Source organism: Dermacentor albipictus, chromosome 5, assembly GCF_038994185.2.
Source record: "Dermacentor albipictus isolate Rhodes 1998 colony chromosome 5, USDA_Dalb.pri_finalv2, whole genome shotgun sequence".
Lineage (NCBI taxonomy): Eukaryota > Metazoa > Arthropoda > Arachnida > Ixodida > Ixodidae > Dermacentor > Dermacentor albipictus.
Window position 1 is genome coordinate 90,785,499 of NC_091825.1, and position 19,502 is coordinate 90,805,000.

The 19,502-nt window shown below is 42.3% G+C and overlaps 1 protein-coding gene and 1 long non-coding RNA gene across 2 annotated transcripts in view; one reads left to right on the forward strand and one right to left on the reverse strand.

The window, feature by feature from the left end:
- Positions 1-596: 596 nt before the first annotated feature.
- On the reverse strand, positions 597-15,663 carry LOC139060525 (uncharacterized). The gene is made up of 3 exons (XR_011514899.1): positions 15,421-15,663; positions 5,091-5,202; positions 597-806 (listed from the first exon to the last, which is right to left on the reverse strand). It is a non-coding gene; the product is annotated as an uncharacterized lncRNA (long non-coding RNA).
- A 2,959-nt stretch (positions 15,664-18,622) lies between these two features.
- LOC139060526 (uncharacterized) overlaps positions 18,623-19,502 on the forward strand; it is a 7,079-nt gene continuing 6,199 nt past the window's right edge. Inside the window, exon 1 of the mRNA XM_070539687.1 lies at positions 18,623-18,728. The gene's annotated coding sequence lies outside the window, so the exon portion shown is untranslated. The remainder of the gene's footprint in view (positions 18,729-19,502) is intronic.

Below are 19,502 nucleotides of genomic sequence, written 5' to 3' on the forward strand. Positions count from 1 at the left end.
AATTTGTTACGTTGTCTACAATGGTTCTGCAAAAGCTGTATTTCGATATTACTGATTTTTTGTAGATGCATGTGTAATATACCAACTTTGTCCGCTTTAGGTATACTATTAGATGATATTCACAGAATTGTGATGTCATTTTTCCTTGCTGAGTTAGACTGTCGTTAACTTTATAAATTCGTCTTCTGAAAATCTTCAGTTTTTGCCAATTTTAATGACAATTCCCAATCTAAATCAGCAATCCGAAGCCAACTGTCACAAGATTTTAATTTTGTCTTTTAAATGCAACAAACCTCGTGAAATTTGGTGCAGTGGTTGCCGAGAGAAAGGAAACCACTGCACCTGATTTGACGAGGTTTCTTGCTATTAAAAGAAAAACTTAAAGACGCCCAAGAACCCAAGACGCCAGCTGCGATTCTTTCCGCACTTTCACGTCAGGCGTCGTCTCGATCAAATAAATCAAGAAAGTTCAGGCGCATTTCTGTAACGGGTGTTGGTAGTTGTTATCCGTAAGTTATAAAATAAGCTTTCTTGTTTTGTTTTGTTTGAGCAATTTGAAGTCTTGTGCGTTGAGTAAGCAGCTTGTTCCTCACGAGTTTATTATGCATCCGAATGCGCATTTTTATTCAGATTTTTCCAACTACGAGAAATTGAACAGACTGCAGATTTACGCCAGAAAAATTAGGAGTTCTGGCTTTCATTCCTTGAAAGCAGCGCTGCCACAAACTGATTCCATGCAGCAGTACGGGAATTCCCCTTTCCCTTGGACTTGCTTGCATGCTGGTCCCACATGTACCGGGGAACACCTGAGGTAGAAAAGCATGATCAATAAATACGCAGGAGCCACGACAAGGACTGCGTCATAGAGATAGAGAGAGAGCGAAAAGCAAGGAAAGGCAGGGACATCCGGTTCGCTGCCTGATAATGGCAAATGAATAATGGATAATGGAGAAAAAAAGAAGGAAAGAGAGAGAGTACCCTAGTTGCTCCCACACTTGAAGGTACCCAATAGTTATTTATTATTCACCAGTAGGGGTCGCCATCATACACCATTATGAGAGTTCTGACCGCATGGCAGTGTGTGCAGGACATTTCCCTGTGCAATTGCTTTAGCAATTACTGGATGCCTTACACAGGAAACTGTTATTTATAGAGCATCAATCAGGTGCAATAATCTAACTGCCAAGCCAACATCTGAGATCAGCTATAAGCGCAGAATTTAAAGTGTGGATAATTCAATGTGAAATGTGTAATTTATATTGTGGATACAGCAAGAAAAAAAACATGAAGTATTTAGAACCATCCTACATGCCCGTAGCTCATGGCTTCTGTTTACTTATAAACCAGTCGTATTGACTATAAGAGATCAAAATAGCATGAAATTATCATGACCCTCTACAATGCCTAGTGGTTTGTCTCAACAATAACATTCCAGTTATTTTTCTCTAATGTACGTGCTTACGAATAAAACCATATCATAGCATCACAACTATGGTCTCATTACCATTTCGGCAATGTATCCGCCATATGGAATCCACACCAAACACATCTTGTCGATACACTCTAAGACGTTCAAAACCGTTCAAACAAATTCTAATTATTCATATTACGTGAGAGTATCTTACTTGAAAAAAAATAACCTGATCTAGTTCCCGTTTGGTCGCGCCTACGCATTGCAACCGTTTCACTTATTCACAAATTTTATCACACCTCTCTTAATCAATTACCGAATATGCTCCCCGCAGCCCGAACATGTTACCGTACACGGCACACGTTTCGAGTGGGCCGCCCTCACACGCCCACTGCTACGTTTATACGCCTCATTCTTTTGCCATGCCGCTACCGATTGGAACAACCCGCCCCACGAAATCGGCCGCCCCTATTTGCTTTCATGCGTTTATGGAGAGTGTGACTGCACGCTTTCCACAATGAAACTTACATGTTAGCGCCCTTATCTGCTCTTTAAATTTCAATTTCTGTTATTTGGGTCGATGTATTTGTACTGACGAATTTAACACTTTAGCTAATTGTAATTCTATACCTTTTCCTTTTGTTATCGTTTCCATGTTGAATTATTTATTATGCAAATTATGTAACTATGTATTCCCATCTCTTATGTAATACCCATATCAAGCGGTCTGCCCTTAATGTAATAAAGTGAAGTGAAGGATGTACCAAGTCTTTTCGGAGGGTTTTCGAATACTGAGAGAGGGGCTACAAATCATGTAGCGCGTAAGAGCTCGAAGATTATAGATGTGCTGAATATACAGGGTGCATTTTTTAGCTGCACCAATTTTTTTAATTACAGAAATATAAATCACGGTAACGTTATGTTTACCATTTGAGTGTACGGATAGGCAGGCTCTGGATACAGAGCAATTTCCGCAATTACGTGCGTGATTATCGAAGTTACGGTAATTAACTTTCTAATTATCAACGACAGGTGGCTACAGCAAATGGGTACTTTGGGGCCCGTCCTCAACACTACCTATCCAAACAATTAAATTTTGAATAGCGGATTTCATGTGCGAGCTAGCGAGCAATAAGTTCCACTTGGCAGGCTCCTCGATACCGATACTGGCCGGAAAAAAAGCGTCTATTTATTCGATGCCTCGCCACCTCCTGCCTTTCGTGACGCCTCCGAGGTCACCACCGGCCCGGCTCCGCGAGCAGTTTGCGTTATTTCTTTGCTGTCTGCGGCGTTGGCCTAGCGCTTCAATGCCGGCAGTCCGCCAAATTTACTTCGTCATTCGGTTGGGCGCCGCGTGTCCCCTTCGATCGACGAAATGGCATTTCGTTGATCGAAGTGGACACGTGGCGGCCACCGTGTATCGAAGGTGGCTAAATTTGAGACTACCATTTGATAACAGTGCCCAATAACGAGGACTACTCGTTGCAGGATTCCATAATCCCCGTATTCCAGAACGTGAATATCTTGGGAAATATTCACAAAGATCCCTCAGCTACCTTGGTGTCCCACATAAAAAGTGGAAATTAACTAACGAGAAAGGGGTCAGGCTGGGAGACACAAGCTCTCCAGTGCTATTCACCCCATGCGTAGAAGAAGTATACCAACTATTGTAATAGGAATGCTTCGGAGTCAGAATGAATGGCCGAGACCTCAGCAACCTTCCGTTTACAGATGATATTGTCCGTGTAGTAACACTGGAGGCGAATTGCAACAAATTATTGGAGATCTTAAACGAGAAAGTACTAGTGTCGGGCTCAAGATTAATTTGCAGAAGCAAAGATAAAAGTGAAGATATAATCAGAAAGTGGTTTTGGCACGTAATACCCCATAATGTTTAAAGATAAAAGCGAGGGAAAGGCGGGGAAACGCGAATTCAGGATCGCCACTGAGCCCCTAGAGTCTGTACAGAAATACGTTTACGTAGTTCAGTTACTCACAGGGGACCCTGATCATGAGAATGAAATTTACAGAAGAATAAAAAATGGATTGGAGTGCATACGGCAGGCATTGCCAAATCCTGAATTGCAGCTTACCACTGTCGCTAAAAAGAAAACCATACAATCATTGTATTCTACCGGCTCTAACAAATGGGGCAGAAACTTGGACGTTCACACAGTAGCTAGAGAATAAGTTAAGGACCGCGCAAGGAGCGATGGAACGAAGAATGTTAGGCGTAACGTCAAGCGACAGTAATAAAGCGACCTGAAAAAATGAGAAAACGGGCATAGCCAAAATTCTCGTTGATATTAAGACAACGCAATGGAGCTGCGCAGGTTATGTAATGTGTAGAGTAGATAACCATGGAGCAATATGGTTAAAGAATGGCTACCAGGGAAGGGAAACGCCGTCGAGGAGGGCAGAAACTTAGAAGAGGTGATGAAATTAGGGCATTTGCAGGCGCAAGATGGAATCAGCTAGAGCAAGCCAGGGTGAACAGAAGATCGCGGGACAGGCCTTTGTTCTTCAGTTAACAGAAATATACGCTTCTGCTGCTGCTGATGATGATCCCAGAACGTCCCTCCTCTCAACTCCCGATTTTGGCTCAAGAAAGCGGATGGTAGCGACACCCATCGACAAGATGGATCACTGTGCTCCATTCACACTGCCTGGCAGTTCTTGAGTAGCATAACATGTTCCTCAGTCAAGTAGTGGGGCTACGCTCAACCGGAGTGGAGTGAAGAGCTTCAAGCCGAAGACCGTTTGAGAGTATATACGCGGGGTCAGAGCGGTCGAGCTACGAACGGTTCATAAAGAGACAGCCGCGTCGGCTCCATAAGTTCGCCAAGAACCTATTGTGCTATTTCCACATAAAGAGGGCCTAGATATATGTTAATTAATTAGACATCTATGCCACAGAATAAGCTGATCAAAAGCGAACAAAGAAAGAACAAAGAGAAAACTGGAGTGAAATGGCGTGACGATTTTGCCGTGCTGCAGTCGTGCACGAACTTTTCTCGACACTAACGACATCAATGGGTGGGATCAATGCGCGCAAATGGTGTAATGCGGATGACAACAGGACTAACCAACTTTTACAGGCGACCACCCGTACCCTCAAATTACAAATAGTTTCCAAGTACGTCGCGAGTGCTGCTGGCTTCAGAGCAGCTTTGAGGAGAGAGAACAAAGGAGGCGGGATGGAATTGATGAGGAGAGAACAGCGTAGTGCGAATTTGCACAACTGGCAAGAGAGCAGCGCGTGGTGCCGCTAGCTATAAAGGGAGAGAGTGCGATGGGTTGGAAAGAATGAGGCGCATCTCCTTTGGAGGCGAACTGCTTTTTTGGTCCATCTCCTGTCACGCGTATTGAACGAAAACTGCAATTGAACATGGGATAAGCGGCTACGCAGGTATGCACGCTTATTGATAACTGTCGCTATATATGCAAGCAATCGTGATCTATCGACGGCGCGGTGTGGCCCAGCAGCAATTCAGCACAGCTTCTTTACAGCCTGCACTGTCGCTGACATTTGAGTCGCACGAAAGCGTAAACAGAGTAGAAAAAAATATCTGAAACCGGCTTCGTGTATAGCCAGTGGCTTGATCTATGGCATGCAGGTGTACAACCTATACTGAGCACCGTTTTGTATTGCACGCAAAATGCATCCTGCCTACTTTACCCTGTTATGGCGACGACACTGGATCGCTCCTCACATTCCCACCGCTCGCATGGGCTTTCAAGGCTCCGAGATTGGTTTACTGGGATATACCAGCCATCGTATTCGCACCGACCTGCAGAATGACACTGATCAACATGACTGCCTGTTGAAAACCCAGCAATCTGCACTGCTGGTAAAAGTATGTCGTACATGTGCTGTTAATTTGCAGATAATTTGTGATAAATATCTGCTTCCTCACATATCTCGTATGTTTTACGCACCCTCCGCTCGTGCGCGTGTAGCGTATGTCGAAGGCTACGATAACAGAAAATGCCTTTTTTTTTTACAAAACGTTATCGGCTTCACTCTAAACCAGTCTGCGCCCTTAATGGTGTTTAACTGTGTCTATAACTAACAACGTTACAACCTTGCAAAAAGAAAATTCCGCAAACCAAAACACCCATTCAATGGTCGCGTCGAGTTGCCATAACAACCTTTTCCGTAAAGGGCGCAACACATGCTGTTACACCATTTCTTGGAAGCTATGCATGCATCCACGCGCTATTGATTGTTGCGTTGCGTCTTGCAATTTCATCGAATAATCACAAGGCGGCGCTGCCTAGGAAGAGGATCATTAAAACGCGCAATTGACTGCACGGTTAAAATGACCCTAAAATCCGCTAGGAAAAACAAAGTGGCTGAGTTTGCTTACTTTGTGTCTCGATTTGCGTTTAATTTATTCACTTAGGGTATATAGCATTAAATAGAGTAGGGACTAATACTGTGTAATTAGATCAAGTGAGTGGAAATGACAGTATTAAAATTGTTGCCATCGATGATGCAGGCGAAGTCGGCGGGAAGGTGATACGGTGAGTCTCAACCAACAACACTTTGACGTTCAAGCACACCGTGAATAAAGTAAAAATCACACATCCACCCGTTCGTACCAGTTGCTACAAAGAAAACCCATACGGGTTCCTCGAAAGAAAAGCCTCAGAATTGAAGAAAAATTCAACTGGCAGGGCAAACTCGGCAAATTCTACTTCGCCCTGCCATCTACTAACCGCCTGGTTAGCTGAGATGGTAGAGTGGCTGCCCCGGAAAGGCAGTGGTCCCGGGTTGGAGTACCGGACCAGGAAGAATTTTTCTTCAACTCTGAGGCTTTTCTTTCGAGGAACCCGTATGGGTTTCCTTTATAGCAATATTTACGAACGGGTGGATGTCTGATTTTCCATTTATTCATTACTTCTCTCCACCTTGCGGGTTTCCGCAGAACTACTACGTCAAGCACACCCTATACACATAAGAGCAACCCCAACACAGAGCACAAGTACACACGGAATCCTCGCATACAAACGGTGCTCGAGCTGCCTATACTGACATGCGTAAATTTTGACAGGCTTATATATTCATGGCGTTTTGACCTGCTGTAAAGTACCAGAGGGAGCGTCTTTATTCCTTGTAATAAAACAATAAATCTCAACAGAATGCTTATTTTATTATATTTAGCAAAAAGCCACCTCAAAACCACAAGTACCTGTTATTATAATAACGCACTATGTTGAGGAGCTCTCGACAAGAGACTTCCAGCTATCAGCTAGTGGCAACGTGTACAAATAGAAGGCACTTTGACAGCTCATAGCACTCTTAGCAGCAAAAAGATCTTGAAGGGCACACTGCATCGTTACGAAAACAAAAACAAAAAGGTTGTTTTGGTAAAGAAAACACACTAAAACCTTGCTCGAAACCTTATTACGGGTACAAAGTGATATACAGCATTGGTTATCGTTTGCGGCATATTCACCAGGGACATCAATGTGAGGGACGCTATTGTATTAGGTCATGTCAAATAATTAGTAAATTATAGACAGTGAACAATGTGTCGAACGAAAAAAACAACAACTTTTTTTCCCGTTCCTGGGCACTTGATCCCTAGAAGAGCTTTACATTTTTTCCAGTGTGGTATCACAAAATGTATGGAAGAAGCGTGATTTCTTCAGCCCGCTTAGACCACAAGTGATAAATTGAAGTTTTCTCGGAAGTTTGTGAGTGCATTTTTTGCCCGCAAATGTGTTTATATTTACAGGTTTATAGAAGCGCACACTTTGCACAAGGATAAAAGGTAGACATCGGATCATTTAAAGGAAGAAAGGGCAAATAAAAAGTAACTAAACCTATAATAAACTTAGTCTACTAAATGAAAACTAATACAGGCGCCAGTCAAGCTACACAAGAGGCTTACTTCGCACGAGGTGTTTCAATTTCCAAGAAGAGGGCAAAAATAAAAAAGAACTGTGAATTATTTAATTGCAGCTATATACCAGTAATTCTATTCTACAAAAAAAAATGAAACAGAAGGGTGCTAGGACAAACACAAAATACTCCGACGCTGAAGTTTGGCTAGGTGCATGCCCAATTGCTTTGCAGAAAGAAGAGACAGCGATAAGTGAAACACTTGAGTCGTAAACAATTCTTTTTTTCACATTTCAAACAGACTCGCAGAGAGAAAAAAGGTGTCGCAAACTGCAACAAAAAACGTTTTTTCACATTTCATTCTTAACTGCAGAAAGAAAGAAATATGACGGAACTCGCGTTGCAGAGGTAAATAATTAAAAAAGTGAGGCATCAACGCCAAAATAGCGCGACAAAACTACTTAAATTGAAAATAGCAATATATCTCGAAATATATTTCAAATCAACACAATCTGTGCGTGTCTAGTTCCAGCGGTTTAGCAAATATGTCTTACATTTCTCGGCGGATAAGGTAGTTATGTTTATAGTGTCATTGACAGACTTAGTTAAGAGATCAGCTATGCGAAGTTTAACCTGTGGCTTCCATGACATGTTCTTGAATATGGAATCAGCCAAGCGCTTCTGTTTTTGAGTGTATAAGGTGTGTCGGATGGTTCTGTTAGATTAGAAAATTGAAGAAAGACTTTACCAATTTGCTTCATACGCTTCTTATGTATTAAAAGAAGACTAAGATCATATATTAGTTGTAAAGGGTATATGGTTAGTATTTTAAAAATTCCATCGTGTGTTACGTCCCCTTGGTGACGCAATTGCCCTTTCAATACAATACACATGTTCTGAGTGTACCTGGGGGACGCAGTTGCCCATGTACGTCTACAAAAGTTACTATGAGGTTCAAAGAGATCGCTATAGAGGAGGAGGAGGAAATAACTTTATTAGAGTCCTGCGAGTTGGTGCGGAGGGCCAAAGGCCTCGCCTAGGTGACGGCCAGAAGTTCATGGGTCCTGGTGACCTCCTCGGCCCGCTGGACGGCCCATAGTTGATCCTAGAGGGCGGGGCTGAGCAGCGCCGCTTCCCAGTGCGTGCGAAGGCTGCTGTTAGAGGCCGCGTTCTCGTTATTTTTATGCATCCCTCAGCATTCCCATAATATATGCTCCATAGTGGCTCTGCATTCGCATGTGTTGCGTTTTTGCGTTTGATATATATCCGAATATATGATGTGCAAGAGCGCAGGATTCGGATACGTCCTAGTTTGTAACTGTCACCATGCGACGGACTACTTTTTTGTCAATTAGAGGTGAGGTCTTGGGAATATGCCCCTCTGTAACCTACAGTGTTTCGTGATGTCATTATATGTTGTCAGTCTATACTCCCACTCCCACTCATTTTCTGCACCGTCACGTCCGGAGGGTGTCGGGGCGTCACTTGCGATTGCGGCTCGGTCCGTAAGCCCTCGAGCCGCGTCGTGTACAACTTCCTTGTTGCCGTCCTCCGCGAGGGTGTGAGCGGTTGTCCATGTGATGTATACCTTTCTTTTGCAATTTTGACCTCCTGCAAGGAGAATGCGTAGTGCCTCCGGGGAGATTCGGCCGTTGGCAAACTTTCTTTCTTTCTCAACTTTCTCAACCGTGATAGATTACTATAGAGGAATAATTTATTTTCGGTCGCCAGAACTTGATGGAGCCGATAAATAGCGCACAACATGCTCGTAATAGACTGCCTATGCACACGCTGCTCATGAGCATCCCCACTTAAGGGTTCGGTGAAAAATAACTTCCAGTGTTTTAAACTCGCTCTCAATTGCCATTTGCTTAATTCCTACACACTAATTAAACTGATTTTTGAAAATGTGTGAATAACGTTAGTTTTATTTTCGTGGCAATAATTTTTCGTGAATTTCGTATATCTACTTCATGTGTGCACATATTGAAGTTCAACTCTGATCTATCGAAAGAATTCACAATGATCGTGCGCTTGGACAAATATGCTTGAATTATAGGTGGTACAATAAACTGCGGTTTGTTACGAACCATTACAAAATCATTTATGTTTAAAATAATAATTATTGGCTCTAATGTATTCTCTTATAGGGCACGCCTGTGATGATATCTTCAAGAGGAATGCTCATTTGTGATTGACAGTGCTTCTATTCTTCTACTTCAAGTTATAGTGCCGGAGAGAAGGAGGCAGATCACAAAACCCGTAATATTCTAACTTAGCTAAAGATGTTTGATGAGTTTTTCATCGAAAGCTTTTGAGAAATCTACACAAACGCATAGCGTTTATTTCTTCGAAATCTTTAATATTATTTCTGCGTGAGCGAAGCAAGTTCAGTAGCCATGTGTTGGCCAAAGAATAGTTGTAATTAGATATAATGGAGGATTTTTTGCACAAGGAGAAAACAATTTTTCGAACGAAATTCTCTAGGCCTTCTGAAAATGGGGAGCAAAAAAATTTCCGATAATTTGAAATATAAGTTTTGTTTCCATTCATATATAAAACAGCTTCTTTCGCTTGTTGCATTCATAGGTGCAGAAACGAATTTAAATACGTGCTTATGAACATGTAAAAGTAGGTCAAGTACACACTTCATGAACCGTATTTGAAGTCATCGCATACCGGGGTGGGGGGTGGGGTGGGGGGGGGGGAGCAGTACAATTCTTTAACATGAAAATACGAAGTCAGTTTATTGAGTGTAGACGGTGAAAAAACAATGCTAAATGAATGTTTGGTTCACATGAAAATTCTTGGCTGCAGCATTGGGAACGCATGACAATAAATCGCTAAAGTAGTTCTAAATCGGGCTGCTTGCTCTTGGCGCTATTAGCCTATTCTCCACGGGGATTTTAGGCTAAATGATCATTTTGCTGCTATTTACTCGCTTGTTAAACTCGCGCCACATAACTTTTCCTTGACCGGCACTTTGTGAGAACAAATTATCTTAATACGCAATTATCACACTGCGCAACGGTATTCTAACAAAATGTCGAATTTCTTTTAACGCAACAAAATTAGGGGCATTTGTTTCACGCATACCTGAATCTGAAATACATTGAATTACTATTTTTTTATTAATCCAGGCATTCATGTTTAAGCCATGACTTCCTGAATTTCTTCGGCTTATTGATCTGTTTGGGTCTAAACTACATGTCGTATGCGTCTCAAATCTTTCCGTAAACATTTCATGCGCTTGGTTGGCATTTTGACACTGCAATATGGGTGTCCAATCTAAGGTCTCATTCTTTTCTGACGGCACATATCCAGTGCCCTTGTGTTGATAACTCGAGTAATAAAACATGTTCAGGTCATCTCTTCCTTTCCTTTTCTGTAATTCATTTTGTTTCCAAAACATAAATATGGGCAAGTGGTCACTCATGTCGTTGGCACTGACGCATAATGCGATCTTGCTATCTGTGTTACTGGTTATAAACAAATCTAAAAGAGTTTTAGATACACAACTAATGCGCGTAGGTTCTGTTATTAGGTTCATGCAGTCAAACAAGGTCAGGAAAAGTTATCAATAACCGGAGTGAGATCTGAATTATATAAAATATGTTAAATTAACTCAATTGATTATATTACAGTAAGTGATTTTATTAGAAGCAAAGTCAAACTTGCCAGAAAATGAAGAGCGACGCAGTTTTTCTACGACTGCAAAAGAAAAATGCCGAACAGTTCCATCGAGAGGGTGGAATAGACGACTGTAAAAGGCGCTTTCCGCGCAGTGCAAGTGTTTTATAATCTTTGGTTGTGTTTCAGGAGTCACTAACAAAGGTATACGAGAGTTTACAGAATACAAATTGCACGACACTCCCCCCTCGACGGTGGTGCCTACTTAAAACGCACACACATCTGCTTTAGAAATGTACCAAGTTTCAGTTATCATAATGACATGCAAAGCGCCACGCATTGCAGAAAGAAGTACTGTTAGTTTGTCATTTCTTGTTCATTACGGATTGCCAATTTTCAGGGAAAAATACTTAGGTAAGCACGTTCAAACGGACGTACTTCATGCTCCTGAATAAAGTTTACTGAGAGCACATAAAATTCATATAAATAATTCGCGATCGTGCGGCAAAAATGCGGGCCCCGTATGCGGGAAGAAATCTTTACAGTTAGCGATGCTGCCTCATCACAACTGTGTCAAGAGACGCCTTTGAAGACCTCTGCGGATTACCGTAAGCGGCTCACTATTTCAAGAATTTTCATTATTTCTGATGCAAATAACTTCAAACGCACGTTCAAACGGACGTGCCACATGCTCCTGACTAAAGTTGACTGAGAGCATACGAAATTCATATAAATAAATAATGGAGGTGCGGCAAAAATGCAGGCCACGTACGCGGGAAGAAATAGTTACAGCTAGCGATACTGCCTCATCACAACTGTGTCAAGAGACGCGTCTGAAGTCCTCTATGGATTATCGTAAGCGGCTCACTATTTCAAGAATTTTCATTATTTCTGATGCAAATAACTATAAACGGACGTTCAAACGGACGTGTCACATGCTCCTGACTAAAGTTGACTGAGAGCATACGAAATTCATATAAATAAATAACGGAGGTGCGGCAGAAATGCAGGTCACGTACGCGGGAAGAAGTATTTGCAGTTAGCGATGCTGCCTCGTTAAAACCGTTTTAAAAGAAGCCTTTGCATTCTGCTGCAGATTATGATAAGCGGGTCACCATTTCAAGCATTTTCATTATTTCTGATGCAAATAACTGCCAAGATCCCGCGAGAAATCGCGTCTCCGCTCGCGTTGGGAAGCCTGAGCTGAGAGCTCTGCTTCCGGCAGTATGCTGGCACAAGCGATGCGTTACATTAACTTTTAGTTTTACATAAACCTTTAGTTTCTGCAAGAGGCTTTCACTCGCGCTGGAGATTAAATTCTTTGGGTATCGAGCCAAGAAGAAGCTAGCTAGAAGCTAGCTTCAATCAGGAAGTGCAGCGCTTCCTTTCGGCTGGATACCCGGAGAGAGAGAAAGAGAGAGAGAGAGAGAGAGGAACAACATTATTAAACTGAAAAAAAATTTGACGGCAGGATGGTGGTCAGGTGGTGCCTGGCCGCCACCACCTCCTTCGTTCGTTGAATGGTCCGGAGTTGCACGTTGAGGCTAGAGTCCCGGAGCACGTTAACTGTCCTACGCTTCGGGCGAGAGAGTGGTCAGGTGATCAGGCAGGGGCGGGTCCTCGCTGCAGTCCCAGAGTATGTGTGCAAGAGTGGCGGAGGTGCCTCACTGTGAACAGTGTCGGCTGAAGAGGTGGGCATATATGTCACCGTATATTTGCGGACAAGGAAACGAATGGCTACGGAGGCGGTGCCACACGATTTGCTGGGGCTAATACTAATACTAAACCACTTGCCCGTTATAAAAAAAATTTCTAACTCACTTTCTGCACAGTTGAGAAGTGCAAAGAAAAATTATGACGAACAAAAAATTATAGAATGTGGTAATAACACAAGGAAAAAGTGGGAAATAGTTACCAACTTTTTAAACCGTAACTCTCAGAAAGTCTTTTAGAGAATCACTCACAATGAAATGGTACACATTAATCCGCTTGATATGGCAAGTGCCTTTTGTGATGCTTTCTTCAATAACAATTCTGATTCCGCTTCATGCTGTTACATGTCCTTTAAACGCTTACCTCATTCATCTTTACTTTTTCCAACAACACCTGATGAAGTAATTTTATTAATTAAAGCCCTTAAAGCCACTAGTGCTGGCCTAGATAATATTAACAACAACCACATTAAAATGATCGCGGAACACATCGCTAACGTCCTCTCAGCTATCATCAACGTTATTTTTAAAACCGGTGTTTTTCCACGTGAACTCAAACGCAGTCGAGTCATTCCCATTTTAAAAGAAGGTGATGGCACGCTTACACAGAATTATAGACCCATTTCCGTTCTTCCAAATTTTAATAAATTTATTGAAAAATGTATCGAAAAGCGTCAAACAGAATATTTAGATAAATTTAATATTCTTTCTCCTTATCAGTTTGGTTTTCGTTCTGGCTTTTCAAGAAATCTAGCAGTTATTTCTCTTACTGATTATCTCAAAAAAGCGATTGATGAAGGTAAATTTGCAGCCCCGATATTAGTTGATCTATCCAAGGCCTTCGACACAATTAATCAAGCTATTCTTTATGCTAAACGTGAAGCCATCGGAATAACTTGTCCGCCTCTACTTCTAATCCGCAGCTACTTACAAGATAGAAAAAAAGTCGTTAACATTTCTGGGTACTACTCTAAAGAAGATACTACTAACATTGGTGTACCACAGCGGTCCATATTAGGTCCTCTACTTTTCCTAATTTATATTAATGATCTGCCTAGTTGCCTCTCCTCACCGAAGTGCATTCTTTAAGCTGACGACACTACTATATCTAGTAGTAACAATTGTATATCAAAGCTAACACGTAAGCTAAACGAAGATGTCATGAAAATTTCCACATGGTGTCACCTTAGCAAGCTGCAGATTAACCATAATAAGACCAATTTTGTTGTCTTTGCCTCACATCAGCGATCGCCTGAGCTGCTTCAATCTATTTCCATCAACAATTACCTAATTACTGCATTTAATCATTGCACCTATTTAGGTGTGGAATTTGATCATCATCTTAAATTTCACCTTCACATAGTTAGTGTGAAAAAGAAAATGACGCGTTTGACCGAATGACCGAATACGCGTTTTAATCAAAGCACGACCATATTTCTCATTTTCAATTCTCACGTCACTTTATTATGTTTTTGTTCATTCTCATATTAACTACAACATTGAATCATGGAAAAACACTTATAACAGTTACATAACTTCGTTGCAAGTAATTCAGAATCAAGCTATTCGATTAATAACATTTTCACTTCGTAGCATTAACGCAAATCAGCTGTTACATGCACATAATATTTTGAATGTGACTGATCTTGTTAACTATAACCTTGAAATATTAATTTTTAGGGCAATAAACAGTCATATTCCAGTAACCATCATACCAAAGACATCCCTTACTAATGTAAGTAATACTAGATTTACAGCAAGTATGAACTTCATTTTACTCTTCGTTCGCACCGACTATGGTAAGCAGTCATTACACTTTTCAGCTTTATCTCTGTGGAACAAATTTCCATTCCCTTTAAATTTGTTCAAAGCTCATAGATTTCGCACAGAACTTAAGTATACTTATTTAGCTTCCTCCGACCTTCCCATTTGAGTATACTATGTGTTCTATTTTTAACTTTCACTTTGTTTATCTATATGTCTCTCGCAATTTTTTTACTTTTTTTTCTTCTTAAGCTATTTTTGCACTTTCAACTTTTGTTGACTAATCCAAAGCCTTCTTATTGCTTAATACATTCATCTGTTGCTTTTCTGTTCATTTATGCCTTGTCTCCAAAAACCGTTATTATCTTAAATTTTACATATTGGCATTGTTGATTTATTAATTCTAGTCATCATGCACAGGAGGTCTCGTTTCAGCTTCTAACTACGGGACCTCCCTCTGTATATACTTATCATGTAATTATCCCCATTCTTGTATTGAATAAAATTGATTGTGATTCTGATTCTGAAACGCGCACAAAATAAAGATAAAAAACACTCGCATTATTAAGCGACGTTCTTAAGAAGTAGTAAGATAAGGAAGGTATTAAGTTATAAAAGCATAATTATGAAAGTGTGAGTTACAGCTTTCAATACTTGATTCATAGAAATGACGCCTTCTATAGCTCCCTCTAACCACTTGGTATGAAATTTGGCCTAGTACTTCTTTCCGCCACTGGAAGCGCTCTGAAAAACCATGTTACCACAAAAAAAATAAGAGTGATATGTACAATTTGTTAGTGCAATATCTCTGTGACGCGTGTTTTTAAAGATGTGCGTTAAATGATAAAATAAATCGACACAGAGTGACACACACACACACACACACACACACACACACACACGCACACGCACACGAACACGCACACACACACACACACACACACACGAACACGCACACGCACACACACACACACACGCACACACACACACACACACACACACGCACACACGCACGTACGCACGCACGCACGCGCACACATGTATTTACTAACCTTCCGAAATGCTCACGGGGGCCTGTCCCACGTATCCATTGCAGGCTGCGAAGTAGCCTAATACGACGGCAACGAGCACATCAAGTATGAGCGGCATTGTTAAGCAAGCAGAATAGCGGAATGCTCACGTAGTGCCCTTCAGTGTCTCTTTGTGCGGGAAGCTCTGAAATATTTGAGCGTAAGCGGTGCCGAATACAAGACAAAAGTGTTTCGATACATTGAGACTACAGCGTGCCAGCTCGTGCGCACTGAACACCAAAAATATAACCGACAGAACAAATAGAGTACGTGCCGTTCAAACTGACAGGCGCTATGAGGATTTCACTAAACAAAAAAGAAAAGAAAGAAAACACACCTACATGAAGTAGATACCGCTCGCCATTCAATCTTGCATAGAAGGTCCAGGAGAACAGCTTGAAGGGGCACGTTGCTCACAGTACTGAGTGAACGAGGGTAGGAAGCGGTGGTAAACTACGGTAACGGTCTGCAATATAAGAAAAGAAGGTTTATCGTTGACATGCGTGCACAAATGAGGTTGGACGTATTAGACAAGCTCTGCGATCCCATGTCGACAGAAAATTAACACTACAACAAAACGGGGGACCATAAATGTGCCCTCCTTCAAGCGAGTTTCGCTACCGCTAATGAGCACCGAAAACGAAGCGATAGTGACATCCGCCTCATTCGAGTTCGTTTGCATGGCGCTCGTTACTCCAGTCAAGATGTGTCAGTTTAACCTCCACATCGTGCAACCATGGAGCAAGTGCGGAGGCTGATGTTGTTGTTGAAGGCCTGTAAGATGTTTTACTTGTTACTGTACAGTCACGGCGTTCTCATTTCTTCATTTAGTGAGTCACTGTTTTTATCAAGCGCTGTACCAAGGCTAAGTGGACGTATGTTTGTGCGCAGGTTGGAAATTTTCTCGGCTTATAGCGCAGTCATGGAAACAGCAGCTAATTATGAGCTATGGATTAAACTCTACAGCGAGTGTGCCACGCTGTAATACAGTGTTGCAACATGCAAGAAGCAACAAACAATACATTTCCCGAGGCGCTCATTATCCAGTGGAAGAGTACAGCATGTAAAGATTAGAAGAAGCTGGGTTGGTGTACTTTGATTGCATACAGGAGGGGGGGGGGAGAAACGCAGAAGGCAAGGAGGGTAACCAGAATAACGTATGGTTGGCTGCCGTACACCGGGAGAATGGGAAAGGGTAAAACAAAGATGACAGTGAGAGAGAGGAGGGACGCAAAGAAGGATTTTAGCTGTGAGTTCGCTGACGCGTGCGGTGTTACAGGTATTACATTAATTGTCACAGATGTTCGCACAAGCCCGTCGGCCTGAAGAAGCACAAAAGCGCCTTCACCACTTTATGGGCCGACGAGCGATGTGTTCCAGCAGCACCTGCACAGAAAGCGGCTGATTGTCCAGTTTTTGGAGATCGTCGACAAGTTTTTTGTCTTTCTGGGGCATATCGTGGACAGTAGCACAGCAGGCGGTCGATATTTTCTTCGGTGCCGCAGACCTCGGAGATTGCGTGCAGGGGCCCTTGCATTGATGTGCTATTGAAAGAGCACTTGTATTTATTGACGGTTTCACCATCCCCGGAGCAGCCCGTACGCTGCTCCGGGCTGTTGTTGCGTCTTGCATGTTGCAACACCGTATTACAGCATGACACACTCGCTGTAGAGTTTCATCCGTAGCTCATAATTAGCTATTATAATATAATAATTATTATATAGTTCTATTATTCTGCAGTCCGTAGGCTGCAGTTCTATTTATCCCACATAAGGCAATAACCTCGTTTTAGTTTCACACAGCACAACAGTGATTTTCCAAACCGCTTATCGAAAAGAAAGGAAGGTTGTTCATTAGCGGCACAAGTCGCGTTTTATCCGAGGGAGTTGAACTTCTTCAAAAAAAAAGCAAAAAAATATGTATGCATTTCGGTTGCCTTGTGTTCGCAAGATTTGTTTACTTTTCCTTTGATTGGAGGGATTTTGCAAGTGTTTGATATATTGTAACACTTCTGCATGCGTTTTCCGACCATAGATTTCATCGCATGTGCCTGCGTCTTATGCCGCCAATGTGGTTTATTATGCGTGTTATATGTTCTCGGTATTTTTATGCGGTGGCTTCACTAAGCACTCAGTCTATGTTGTTGTTTGCTATGTTGTTGCTGGACGTCGCGCTGTTATTCATTCTGCAAAACGCGACGGGGCAATGAGCCCAGTGTGTATAAACAGTATAGCAGACTTGAAACTGTGCACACGTGAATGACGGTGCTGTTTTACGTGACCCTCAGCGAACAACGTTCAATTCTTTAGTTTTCAAAACTATCCCTAGATACAGCGCAGATAAGTATGCAATGGCCACAGCTGGTGAGCTCTAATTAAGAAACATAAGACGTACGAATGGAAGCAGCACTAACATTAAAATATTACGCGGTGGCAGGGCCACTTGCGGCTTCCGATTTATTTGACCACTGGAGGGAGATCGACTAGCCTGGTCGCAGCTTAATGGTAGCAAACTTTGATAAAACAAAGAAGAATCTTTGATGATGAGACAAGCACGACGACCAGACCACTGAGCCCTTTACAACGGAACGATGTTCACATTTCACTTTGCACCAGTGACCACGCAAAGGTGACCCCTGATAAGGAGCACTTGAATTTAGCCTATAGCTGGTATTTACTGCAAGACGCCTTTGCCGCTAACTAACGACCAGAAAAACGATAGAACACTATTAACACGTCGTGTTCTTTTGAGGTTCCCGCCATTCTATGGTGGTAAACAGATTCGCGGACATTTTTGAGTCTGGCCTGATTGTGATTCGTAGTTTTCAGATCCTTCTGGGAACAGTATAATTTTCGCAAGGTTTTTCAGTAGGTTTATTTCCATGAACTGCGTGTCACGCTATTTCAGACGCTATATGCCAGTTTCCAGCTACGTCGTATCGGTAAAGCACAAAGAGGGCCGCCATTGGACGGAAAGTACTTGCAGCATGAAATACTTTTTTCTTTAGTGTTTCTGAGCGTCCAGTGTCAACCGCTGTTCAGCCTTACTTATTGGCGAATTATCTCGCAATGATATTAGTTTGAATATGTGTAAGGTCTTGTCAATTGCAGCTCTCTGTAGCTAAATAGAATTATCGCAGGGTGAAGAAGAAGGCAATGCAACAAAATAAACAAACGGAGATGAAGAAGAAGAGTCTGATAAGGCTGCCGCTTAGCTACCGTCCGTCGGGTACCCGGGACACGCGTCTAAGAAGAACGAAAGCAGGAAGCCGTGCCGTTTCTGTGTGCTTGGTAAGTCTGGTCTACGTCACACCGCATGTTCTCTCGGATTGTTTGTGAATCAGCCGCTGCTTTAAGTTCTACGAAACTGAGTGAGGACTTTGTATTTTTCTACCTGAGACGCAACGACGCTTTGAATACCTTTCTCCTTATTGATACCACTGTGTAGTTTGCAAACGACCCACCGTGGTTGCTTAGTGGCTTTCGCGTTGCGTTACTAAGCACGAGGTCGCAGGGCCGAATCCCGGCCACGGCGGCCGCATTTTGATGCGGGCAAACTGGAAAAACGCCCGTCGCCCGTATACCGGGCATTGGGTTCACTTTAAAAACCGAAGGTGGCCAAAATTTTTCCGGAGCCCTTCGCTACGGCGAGCCTCACAATCAGATCATAGTTCCGGCACGTAAAACCCCAGAATTCAATTTAATTTCTTTTTCCGATTCGCAAGTGACATAAGAGTCAGTGAAGTAGCCGCGAACATCAATAAACAGTTAGAAAACCGAAGACATGACCAATTCCGTTTTGACAGTTCCTGCAAAGAAAAAATCGTCAGTTTCATGAAAGTGAACAGTCCATGAGGCGAAATAACGTTCATAGACAATTCAAGCGTATGCTTGCGAAGGAGAGCGGCAGCAACGCCCCCAATTACTCTCATTACTAAGCACGAATGTATAGCAACGTAACGCAATCTAACACGGTTTGAAGAGAAAGAGTGGCAAGGTTCGTAGTCTGTCCGAAGTATTTCGTGTGATTTATTCGCCCCAACATAGAACTTTCTGTATGTCTAT